The sequence below is a fragment of the Rhinolophus hipposideros genome (assembly GCF_964194185.1).
Source record: "Rhinolophus hipposideros genome assembly, chromosome: 22".
NCBI lineage: Eukaryota > Metazoa > Chordata > Mammalia > Chiroptera > Rhinolophidae > Rhinolophus > Rhinolophus hipposideros.
In genome coordinates, this window is record NC_138068.1 from 23,241,303 (window position 1) to 23,252,440 (window position 11,138).

Here is an 11,138-nt window from a genome sequence, read left to right on the forward strand (position 1 = left end):
AATTCCCTGAAAGTATACACAAAATGGCATTTGCAGGTTTCTTTCTTGTTTTTGAAGAAAAGGTCTGTAGCTTTTATTACAGGCTTAGAGGAATCTATAAACCCCAGCAGAATTAAGAATAGCTGAGTTAGATAAAAGGAAACATACATTTTTTTGACACTGTAAAATATCCATTTTAAAAGGTTAACTTGATAACTTACATAAATATTAAACAATTAAGTTTCTCAAACTAAGTATATCCCATTCTTTCCTGAAGGAAAAACAATGTATCCTAGGCTTCAATTTAAGTTCCACCATGAGACTCAGGCTTGATGAATGATTAACAAAATGTCAGCTTCAGAAAAGATACAGTGGCATTCAGAGTCAGTCAGGCGAGGACAACGGTTTTACACAAGGGAACTTTATTTTTGTTTCACATTACTGCTTAAAAAATAAGAATTTAAATTTCTCCACAACTATCCGAACTTACATCATTCAGAGTCTTACATTTTTAAGTATATCCCTTGAATTATATGTGGAAAGAGAATCACTCGAGGGTCAGAGAGATACTTGTCTTTTCTAAATTTAAAGCCAAGGTTAGTTATTTTAAGATTGGTGGCCTCCTGAGTCTTAAAACTGTTAAGATATCATTACTGAACTTTCTAAATTAGTGCTTACAGCCTTTTAAAAAGTCAAAATACAAACAGAAAATACTTGTATGGCACACTGGGATTAATGATCAAGACTTTCAGAGCAAGGGCCACTAGCTTGGATGCCCTGTACCCCCCACAACAACAGGAGGGCTGAGGGACCAGAGCCTGCACATCTAAAACTCCTCCTGATACGGTAGAGCACTGGGTGAAAATTTTTGGTGTAAATAACCTATAGAGATCACTAGCCAAATAGTCAGAATCCATGCAGTCGGTTAAGAAAACTATTTCATTACTCCCCTTATTTTGAGAATTATGCAATTATCTTTGCAGCTTTCTAGTCCAGATGCATCACTAATGAGCAACCATTTCTTCTGGGAGATCATCTATTTGGAGGTGACTGGCACAAAAGAACCCCAAAAACAATAAACACAAACTAAACCTCTTAACAGTAGCTTGGAAGAATAAGCCAAAAGAAAACTAAAAGTTAGTGGTAAAAATGAGTGCAACATTAAATGAAGTTATGTTTTTCCTCTCCTTTCCTATTTCAACTTAAGGTGGTAACCACAGCCAACAATATTCTCTCTCATCTATCAAACTAATGCCATATAAAAAGTGTTGTTTTTTTAATTGGAGAAAACGATACAGGTTAAAATGGTTAACAATTAGCTCCTTGACAGCTCCCTTAACCCATTCTGACCTTCAAATCCCAAGACTCCACGTGCACACGGAGTAAGCAAGAAAACTGTTCAAGGCCAATAGTATAAGTTTTTTCTGGTCTTGTTAAGGGGCTAAATTCGGAATATAAATATTCACAATAAGACTTGATAACTCATTAAGTTACTGCTTAGGTAAACTTACTGGATCATTTAAGACATTACAATCCTATCATATCACACCAGGCATTGTTTTTATTCCCAACTGCAAAATTTACAACATTCTTGCTTTAAAAGACAATACACTCAAGCATTTTCATAAAACAAACCAGCAAGTATGGAATAACAAAAGACATTAACATTTGGGTCCTCTGTGTGAATTTTATTTCTCTACTTTAAACTAGAAAAGGTATCAGAGTGTCAATGTTACATAAAAAACACTGCAACAGTGAGAGGTCTTCCAATAAAGGGAAGTACTATAAGAAAACCCAAGCAGTTTGATTTGAATTAATACAGTTCTACCTCAAACACCTGACATAAGTTTGAAGTCCAGTATTGTCCCCAATAATACAGAATACAATAAATGATGGGCAAAGACATCATCATCTGTATATCTTTTTACAAGGCAACACAAGCAAAATAAAGTCACAATGTGAAAATTTATTCCATTGGCCACAATCCTCTGGAACCAAAAGATAAAAAACTTCCTTTGAAACCTAGAGTAATCTAAAGTATAACCCAGCATTTATGATGTAATAATTATTGCTATCATTTGAATGCCTTTTAAGAGCAGGCATGGTATGAGATATACACTCCCATTTTAGAAATAAACAGGACCAGAGGCTAAATGACCTGCCCAAAGCACAGGATTACTAAGTTACAGAAGCCAGATCTGAACCCAAGTCTGTTTAGGATTCAAGACCTAAATAGGATCTGCACCTAATAAGACCTAAATAGGTTATTTTCACTAATTCAACCCTATTTCTCTAATTCTGCACACTGATTCAATAACAGCCTATCATAAGTAATACAATGAAATGGATCGCTTTAAATTTGGAGGCAAGGTGAGGGGTGGGGGATGTGAGTTTCAATAATCCGGAGTCTTCACTATTCTCTTATTTGAATGGGCTGACCACCAGGCAACACAGTATAAAAACAAGATTTTTAAAACATGGAAGAAAAACTACAAGATAGATGGCTATTTGTATTCATTCTACATAGTCATAAATACTCAGAACACTTAACTACTTTAAAATACTGATAAAGACAGATTCTTGCTCTAGACCTATGGAGTCTATAATGTAAGAATACAGAGCAAACAAGAAAGCAATTTAGTGCATCACCTAAGTAGAGGACATAAAGATGTTAATGCAGAAAAAAGTTCCTGAAACATATCCCTAACACACAATACACAAGTAATTCCTAAACTATGATCAAAGGACAATTGGGAAATAAGATCTCTGATCCAGGTTCACAAGTTTGTAGGTGAGAAAACCCTGAACTCGCCCCAAGTCTGGGATGGGAAGAATCACTTCTCTACCTAGAAGCAAGACAACCCCATATTCACCAAGATTAGATACCCACTCTAGCAATCTGCACCGTACGTGAGTAACTGAGGCAATCTACACAGGCCATGAATTACATAGTGACCCATCCCTAAACAGCAGCAATTCAGCACCTCACCCACCCCGTAGGCCTTACAAGAAACAAAGTACCAGCCAAAAGGCTTTATTAATAAGAACTCCTGGCAGCAGAAAATGAAAATAAAGAACAAAGAGAAGCAGCACCGACAATGAACACCGTCTTCACTGACAGGAAAGGGAAGAAACTCCTATTAGCCAGGCACCCAGCATTTCATAAATTACCTCCTTTAATCCTCACAGCAACCCTGAGATAACATTATCTGGTGTTTTTAGTTATTAATCTTCAAAAGAATACCGAGGTCAGTACAACAAAACCCCATTTTACAGATGAAGAAACGGAGATTAACAAATAAGTTGTCCAAGGTAATTGTTATCTCAATTGTCCGAGCTGACAAAACCTAGGCTTGAGAAAGGTTAACTGTCCTCAAACTTGGTCTGTCTGACTCCAAGGTTGGAATTCTTTCCAACTATCCCCACCAGCAATGTCAGTTAAAGAATTCTATTAAAATGGAATGTTCTGTAGCTGTTTCAGAAACTATACTTGAGATACAAAGCCAATAGAGGTTTTCATAAGAAAACACCTCAGAAAACTACTAAGTTGTAGAACGATATATGCATTATTACAAAATGTCCCCAGTTTTAAGCTTGAGGACAGGGACAATCTAGAGATCCTTAGCACAGTACCTACCTAAAATGTACTAAGCATTCAGTGTGCGTGGAATGAGTAACATCTTTGACTGGTTATAAATTCAATAGCCCAAAATGGCTACTCTACTTTCCCATATGATGTGATTCAATTTTTTAGGATAATAATTTACCCATTCATTTTTAACAGGGTTGCTTTCTTAAATTTTGTAGAATATTAATGATAAGACTAAACTGAGAAATGCCCATTAACACATTAGCCATAAGCTCAGATAAATTTCAAGTGTTTACTTTTCCAAGCAGATTAAAATGTTATCTGGCTAATAAAAACCAGTCGGAAATATCCACAAGACCAGAAAGTGTAAAAAGAAAAAAGTGGCCAACATAAAGGTATTTAAGAAGTGACATGTATAAAATTATAAAAGATTATTCTAAGTATACCGTGGTAATTAACCCTAAAACCCTCACTTCAGATAACAATATTTTTATACAATAAAATACTATCATTACTAATGTAAATACTAATAAAATACTAATGTAGAAAAGTTTGCCCACCATAGCAACTAAGGCTAAGTAGGTTTCTTATGTCTAAAACACAAAATAGGTAGAAACCAGTGAAATTCCACTCCTGGCACGATACTGTGAATTCATTCACCTTAAAACTTTTAAAAGGACTCAATCCTTGACTTCCATAATGTGAAAAAAAATGTTTGGTCAACGACTAAGTCTGCTGGTATCTATCTACCCTGGAACATACTAAATATTTAAGAAAAACTGCCAATTGTCTATAATCCAATGCAAATATATCCCTTGTTACAATGACAGCAGTTCCTTTTCCTTAATAATTCTAGAGGAATTCCTTCATTTGAAAAGCTAGCTGGCCTAGATTTCTATTAAGAAACAACTAAACGATACACTACTTTTGAAATTATCATTTTTGGAGTTCAAAGAAATTTAGGTGTATGAACACACTAATACTCTTGTGAAACAAACTTGGCTCAGGTCACCCAATGAATTGTTGATAGACCAAGGATCAAATCCAGTTTCTCATTTTAAATCAAGTATCACAATCATCATTACCTTAAAATGCTAAGTCCTTACCAAATCTAATGCCTAAGTATATCAGTTCTCAATCTCTGAACTTGCAAAAATTGTTCATTGTACTGCAATATTTATGCAAAAGTTACCATATAGTTGTCAAAACAATTATCATAAAGGTTATAACAGTTAACATATTTTGGGCACTCTGTTAGATACTGGGCTAAACCTGTTACACACATTATCTCAATACTTATAATGACCCACATGAGGAAATTGAGGCAGAGAGATAATCTGTCCAAAGTAAAATCTAGAAAAAGGGTAAGTCAGGGGTGCACAGGGAATATCCAGCAAATCCTCCCTTAAAGTCGTCTATAGGTTCTGCAAGTTTAAGTGAAACAACACACAATGAAACCAATTTTACCATGGGCTAATTGATATAGAGTGAAATTCCTATGGCATCTCATCAACCTTCTAAAGAAAGGACGTTACTGAGGACTCACTGTTCAAAAGCCATTGATCTCCACTGCCTGGACCAGGATTCTAGGCCAGCTCTAGGGCTGAGATACCTAGTTGAGCCACTTAACCTTCATGTGGCCCAATTTCCTTTATTCTAAACCACCAAGTCAAACAGATAACCTCAAAAGTTGTTCATACCCTGAAATGCTCTAATTTTGTAACCATCTTTCTAATCAGGTAACTAACTCAAAAAGAAAGTCTCATTTCCTCCACCCTCTGAACTCTCCCTCAGTAAAGTTGGGAGTCCACATTTTATGAATCTAATCAACAGGATACTGTTGAAGAACAAGAACAGCTTTTCTTAAAAGCTAGAACTCCATTCTGCAATTATGATTCCCAAATCTGACTCACCTCAAATGACAACGACAGGGAGAAAAGACCTTACAATACCTGTGGGTTGGGATGGGAGGTGTGAAAGAACAGACCTGTGTGTGTGTGTGTGTGTGTGGTATCAATTCATAAAAACACATCACCCATTTCTATCTCCTCAAAAAATTGGAAATAGGGACGGCCTGGTGGCTCAGGTGGTCGGAGCTCCGTGCTCCTAACTCCGAAGGCTGCCGGTTCGATTCCCACATGGGCCAGTGGGCTCTCAACCACAAGGTTGCCGCTTCGATTCCTCAAGTCCCGCAAGGGATGGTGGGCAGCGCCCCCTGCAACTAAGATTGAACATGGCACCTTGAGGTGAGTTCCCAGATGGTTCAGTTGGTTGGAGCATGTCCTTTCAACCATAAGGTTGCCAGTTTGACTCCAAGGGATGGTAGGCTCCCTCCCCTGCAACTAAGATTGAACACGGCACCTTGAGCTGAGCTGCCGCTGAGCTCCCAGATGGCTCAGTTGGTTGGAATGCGTCCTCTCAACCACAAGGTTGCCGGTTCGACTCCCGCAAGGGATGGTGGGTTGTGCCCCCTGCAACTAGCAATGGCAACTGGACCTGCTAGTGTAAAATCAAGAAGCTGGAGCTGAGCTGTGCCCTCCAAAACTAAGACTGAAAAGACAACAATATGACTTGGAAAAGAGGCCTGGAAGTATACACTGTTCCCAAAGAAGTCCTGTTCCCCTTCCCCAAATAATAATAAAAAAATCTTTAAAAAAATTGGAAATAAGTCTTTAAAAGATTGTCACATAAATTCACTGCTTTATTCAGCCAATAAAAATTAATGAAGAAATTACGTCATTTATCTAAGACTTTTATTATAGGCATGGAAGAATCATCTATTTATAGAAATCCTACTCAAATAGCCTGTAGGTCTAGAATATACATTTTACTACGCTGGTCATCTCAGCCCTTCAAATCTCATATAAGGGCAGTAACAATATTTAAACATAAAGGAAGAGGCATACGTTCTACTTAACACCATTGTTCTGAACGTCTTCCAGGACCAAATCCCTTTACACAGTAATTTTTGCTGACTTTGTTCTCTAGAAAATAATCCCCCAAAGATTCTCAAAACCAGCAAAGCCTTTCTATTAGTTTTCTATTGTTGTCATAACAAATTACCACAAACATAAAACAACACAAATTTATTGTCTTAATTTTTTATAGGTCAGAAGTCAGGTGAGCTTAGGTGGATTAGTTCTCTACTTAGGATCTCCGCAAGACCAAAAATCAACATGTCCACAGGGCTGTTGTTCCTTGTTGGAAAATGGGAGAAATCTGCTTCCAAACTCATTGAGATTGTTGACTGATTTAGTTCCTTTGGGTTGTAGGACTGAGGTCCCCAATTCCTTGCGGCTGTCAGCTGGGGCTGCCCACATTCCTTCTTGTGCTTTCTATGTGCCCCCCCCCCTTAGTAATGGTAGGTTGAATCCCTCTCATGCTTCAATCTCCGACTCCAGCTGGAGAAAATTCTGGGCTTTCATGTGACTAGATTGGACCCACCCAGAAAATGCAGGATAATCTGCAATAGGATAATTTCCTATCTGCAAAGTCCCTTCACCACATAACTGTTAATTCAGATTCCAGGGATTAGGGTACAGAAATCTTTGGGGACGGGGGTGTAATTCTATTTTCCATAGCCCACCCTCTGGCTTCCCAACTCAAAGTCTAAAAATCTCATCTAAAACTCATCAAAGTCCCAACTCTCATCATCTAAATCGGGTGTGGATGAGGCTACAATCCCTGGAGTACAATTCCTAAAAATAAATAAACAAATAAAGTTATCTGCTCCCAACATGCGATGGGACACAGACATAGGGCAACAGCTATAGACATTTCAGCCCAAACAGGGAAAATGTAAGGAAAAACAGATCTATGGGTCCAAAGCAGTTTCAAAATCTAAGGAAACTCCATTCCATTTCAAAGCCAGGGAGAAATCCTGTGGCTTTTAGCTCCACTTCTCAGGGGCTCTTGGTTCCACTGAGTCACTTTTTTCTTTTTTTAAACAAAAAGCAGAACATTTACACTGGACTAGTTTTACCAGCCTGCTTCCTGCCAGTAGAATTTAGGGGATTTGACAGCACTCTTTAACTCCCAATTGTCTCTTTCAATCCAAGCTAGTTTTGTTTCTGCTAGTGTAAAATAAGAACCCAGTAGGCTTTACATGAATTTTACAAGGGTCACTCCATTAGACTCACACCCACAAATCAGGCGCATCTTCAAGACTTTGCTTGGAAATCTCAACCACACATCCTAGTTTATCACTTATAAGTTGTCTTTTCCACATAACCGCAGGACACAATTCTAGGCTTATTTGTCACTGTGTAACAAGGATCTTCTTTCCTCCAGTTTCCAATGAATACCTCACTCCCACCTGAGCCCTCACTAACAGTCATTACCATCCATATTTCTACTAACAACCTGTTCTAGTCCTCTTCTATCATACTCCTAAAAATTTTTCTGGCATCCACTGTCACTTCCACATTTTTAGTTAACAGTACTCCACGCCTGGTACCAAAATCTACACTAGTGTTCTATTGCTGCCATAACAAATTACCACAAACGTCGTGGCTTAAAACAACAAATTTATTATTTCACCGTTTCTGCAGGTCAGAAGTTGGGTGGGCTTGGCTATGTCTTCTGCTTAGGGTCTCACAAGGCCAAATCCAAGGTGTATTCCTTGCTGGAAACTCTGGGGAAGAAGCTCATTCAGGCTGTTGGCCAAATTCAGTTCCTCCAGGTTGTAGGACTGAGGTCCCCATTTCCTTGCTGGCTGTCGGCTGGGGCTGGTCTTTACCACTAGAGGCCGCCCACGTTCCTTCTCATGCTTTCCATGCGGCCCCTCCAGCAACAGCAAATGAAGCCCCTCTCATGATGTGAATCTCTGCTTTTCTCTTCTGCCCTATCTCTCAGCGCCCAGCTGGAGAAAGTTCTCTGCTGTTAAGGGCTCCTGTGATTCGACTGGGCCTACCCACAAAATCCAGGACAATTTTCCTATTTTAAGATTCTTAACCCTAATTACATCTGCAAAGTCCTTTTCACCACGTAACATATTTAAAGATTCTGGAGATTAGAGTACAGACATCTTTTGTAAGGGGTGGTGGTGGGAGGTCATTCTGCCTACTACAAACCCAAACCCTGTGTAAGGCTTTAAACTCAGTTCCTAAAGAAAATTTCTTTCTCTAAAAGAATATGTGACGTAAAGGTGTATGTTCAGAGATAGAGACAACAGTGAAATCAAGGACTAACCTAGGCGACAGGAGAGCTTAAAAATACATTGTGGAAAAGAAGCTGCCAATTGTTTCATCCCCAAACAGCAAAGCAATTAACCCATTATGCAGAAAGTAACCCATTGCTACCCCTTAAACGTGTGCTTCTCTCCTCTACTCTATTCAGCACAGGAAGACATATAACTAGGCATTTTTTTTAAAACAAAAGTTGCTCCAGAGTGACGTAACTTTGTAATCAGTTAATAAACCAATCTAAGCAAAGTTCCAATCCTTTGGTTCCTTCTTCAAGTCATACACTCATGTCAAAAGACATGAAAAGAAACGAGCCAGTTCCCACCCTCTCAAAGTCACAGAAGAACAAACCTACCCAGGTAAAACTGCAGGTGAACTTTTAAAAATGACACGGCCCCGATCTTTCCGCCCAAGGTCCGCCAAGCCAATTAAGCCAAAGGACTTTACAACACAACACTGCCACAACTACAAAGCTCATATTCTGAAGCCTTGCCTACTGTCAGGTTCTTGACCACAAGACCAAAAGAACTTCAAATATACCAGCTAGTCCCTTTTAATTATAGTGACAGGTAAGATTTATTGAGCACCTACCACCTGCCAGGCACTGTGGTAAGCCCCGGACACAAATTATCTCATATACGCAACATAAACTTATGAGCTAGGGCACATTATCACGCCCATTTTACAGACAGGAAAACTGAGGTTTGCAGAGGTTAGGTCACACAACTACTGTAGTAGTAGAACTGATATATGAGAACTCAGGCAGTGTCATTCTTTGCCACTGGGCCACCCCTTAGATGGAAGGTCTCCCAACTCTTAGGAAAAATATCCTCCCTTTCCAGCTTTCTTTTCACTTCATGTCATCTCCCCTCACACCCTTCACATAGAATTCAGCAGTTGAAAGGTAATCAAGTCTTTTCAAATTAATTTGCCACCTCCTGTTCCCGACTGTTTCCTTCCCACAACAGCGAGAGCCAAGAAGCAACTTCTTCTGACCCTGACTTTGCTTTCCGAACACAAACTACAGAAGCGCCACCCATCACCTGCCTGTCGGCTTGAAAGGTTCCAACGCTGCAAAAAAAAAAAACACCCAAAACGAAAAGTCCTACTCTTTCAAAAGGTCACAAACTAATATGCACACTCTTAGCCAACCCTTAATTGTACAAATCTCTCTTCCTCCACAGAGGATCCCAACGAACCCTGAAGCGCAGCTCGTTCCGCCCGACTTCGTGCTCCCCGCCGCCTGTCTCCTCAGCGACCTGGCCCGGGGTCCCCTCCACCCGGCACCCCGTCTGCAGGTGGGAAGTCCAGCCTCGCCCACAGGGACCCTTAGACCGCCCCCCACTGCAGCTGCTCTGCCCCGCGAGGGTGCACCCCACCCTACCCAGCAGGCCCCACCCCCAGCACCCCCCCGCGGCCCCACCCCCCAAGCTCCCTTCCCCCTCTGGCGACCCCCTCCTCCAAGTTGCCCCCTTGTCCCCGCCCCAGTGCAGCCCTCGTCCCGAGCCTAATAAGCTGGACTCCAGGGCCCGTTCCCACCCTCTCACCAGCTCCTGCCCCTAAGCTTCGCTACCTGCCTCTGGTTGGGGGGTGGCCCCGGGCCTCCCCGATGGGCTGCAGGGGCCTCGGCTGGTGTGTGTGTAGAGGGGGGGCAGGGGAAACCGATGGGCCGCTCAGAGTCTGATGGAAGCACCGGGGGCGGCCGCGCCCGGCTACCTTATCCTGGGCCACCCCTCAACCGCCAACGACCTCGCCTGGCGGCTCCCACGGTACCTGTGGTGGAAGCAGCAGCGGCGGCGGCCGCTCTCCCCTCTCCTCACACAGACAATATGGCGGCGGCGGAGGAGGAGACACAGAGCTCGGCCGCCAGCCGCAGGGACCAGAGCGAGGCTGCAGCCTCCGCTGCCGGAAGCGGAAACCCGCTCCTGCCAGGAGGCGGGCGGGACCACTTCAGACTCCGCCCCTAGCGGAATAGCGCTGAGTGCGGCCATGCTGGGATAGTCTATTGCAGCCTTGGGGTTCGTTTCCCGGACTAGGGCGCAAAATGAAAGGAGTTCTCGACGTAAAGCCTTAATAAAGCGACTCGTAATAATTAAGTGCGGTTTCTTTTAGTACATTTAAGAGCTAATGAGAGAGAGAACACGAACCTTTCCCTAAGTGTACAATTGGTTTGAACCAAGCTAAGATGGCGGTCCCTAGGTTTCCCGCACTTCACCCCGCTGACGGGTCCCATCGGTCTACAAGCTGGCCCGCCATTCTTGAAAAGAAGCATGCGCGACCTGCAGGTGGAGTGAAGCATTTTGGGAGTTGAAGTCTCCTGCTCGGACCCCTAGTCTAGGGTTAGGGTTCCAGCAGCACATTTTTTTCCTGCTCAAACTTGGGAGTTC

The 11,138-nt window shown here is 41.6% G+C and overlaps 1 protein-coding gene across 2 annotated transcripts in view; it reads right to left on the reverse strand.

Moving 5' to 3' along the window:
* The window catches only part of CSNK2A1 (casein kinase 2 alpha 1), a 47,780-nt gene extending 37,116 nt beyond the window's left edge, over positions 1 to 10,664 (reverse strand). The window contains exon 1 of one of the 2 annotated variants that reach the window (XM_081033610.1): positions 10,525 to 10,664. The gene's annotated coding sequence lies outside the window, so the exon portion shown is untranslated. Of the gene's footprint in view, positions 1 to 10,324 lie in introns of both variants that reach the window. The other variant, XM_081033611.1, reaches the window with a different exon arrangement.
* Between the last annotated feature and the right edge of the window lie 474 nt (positions 10,665 to 11,138).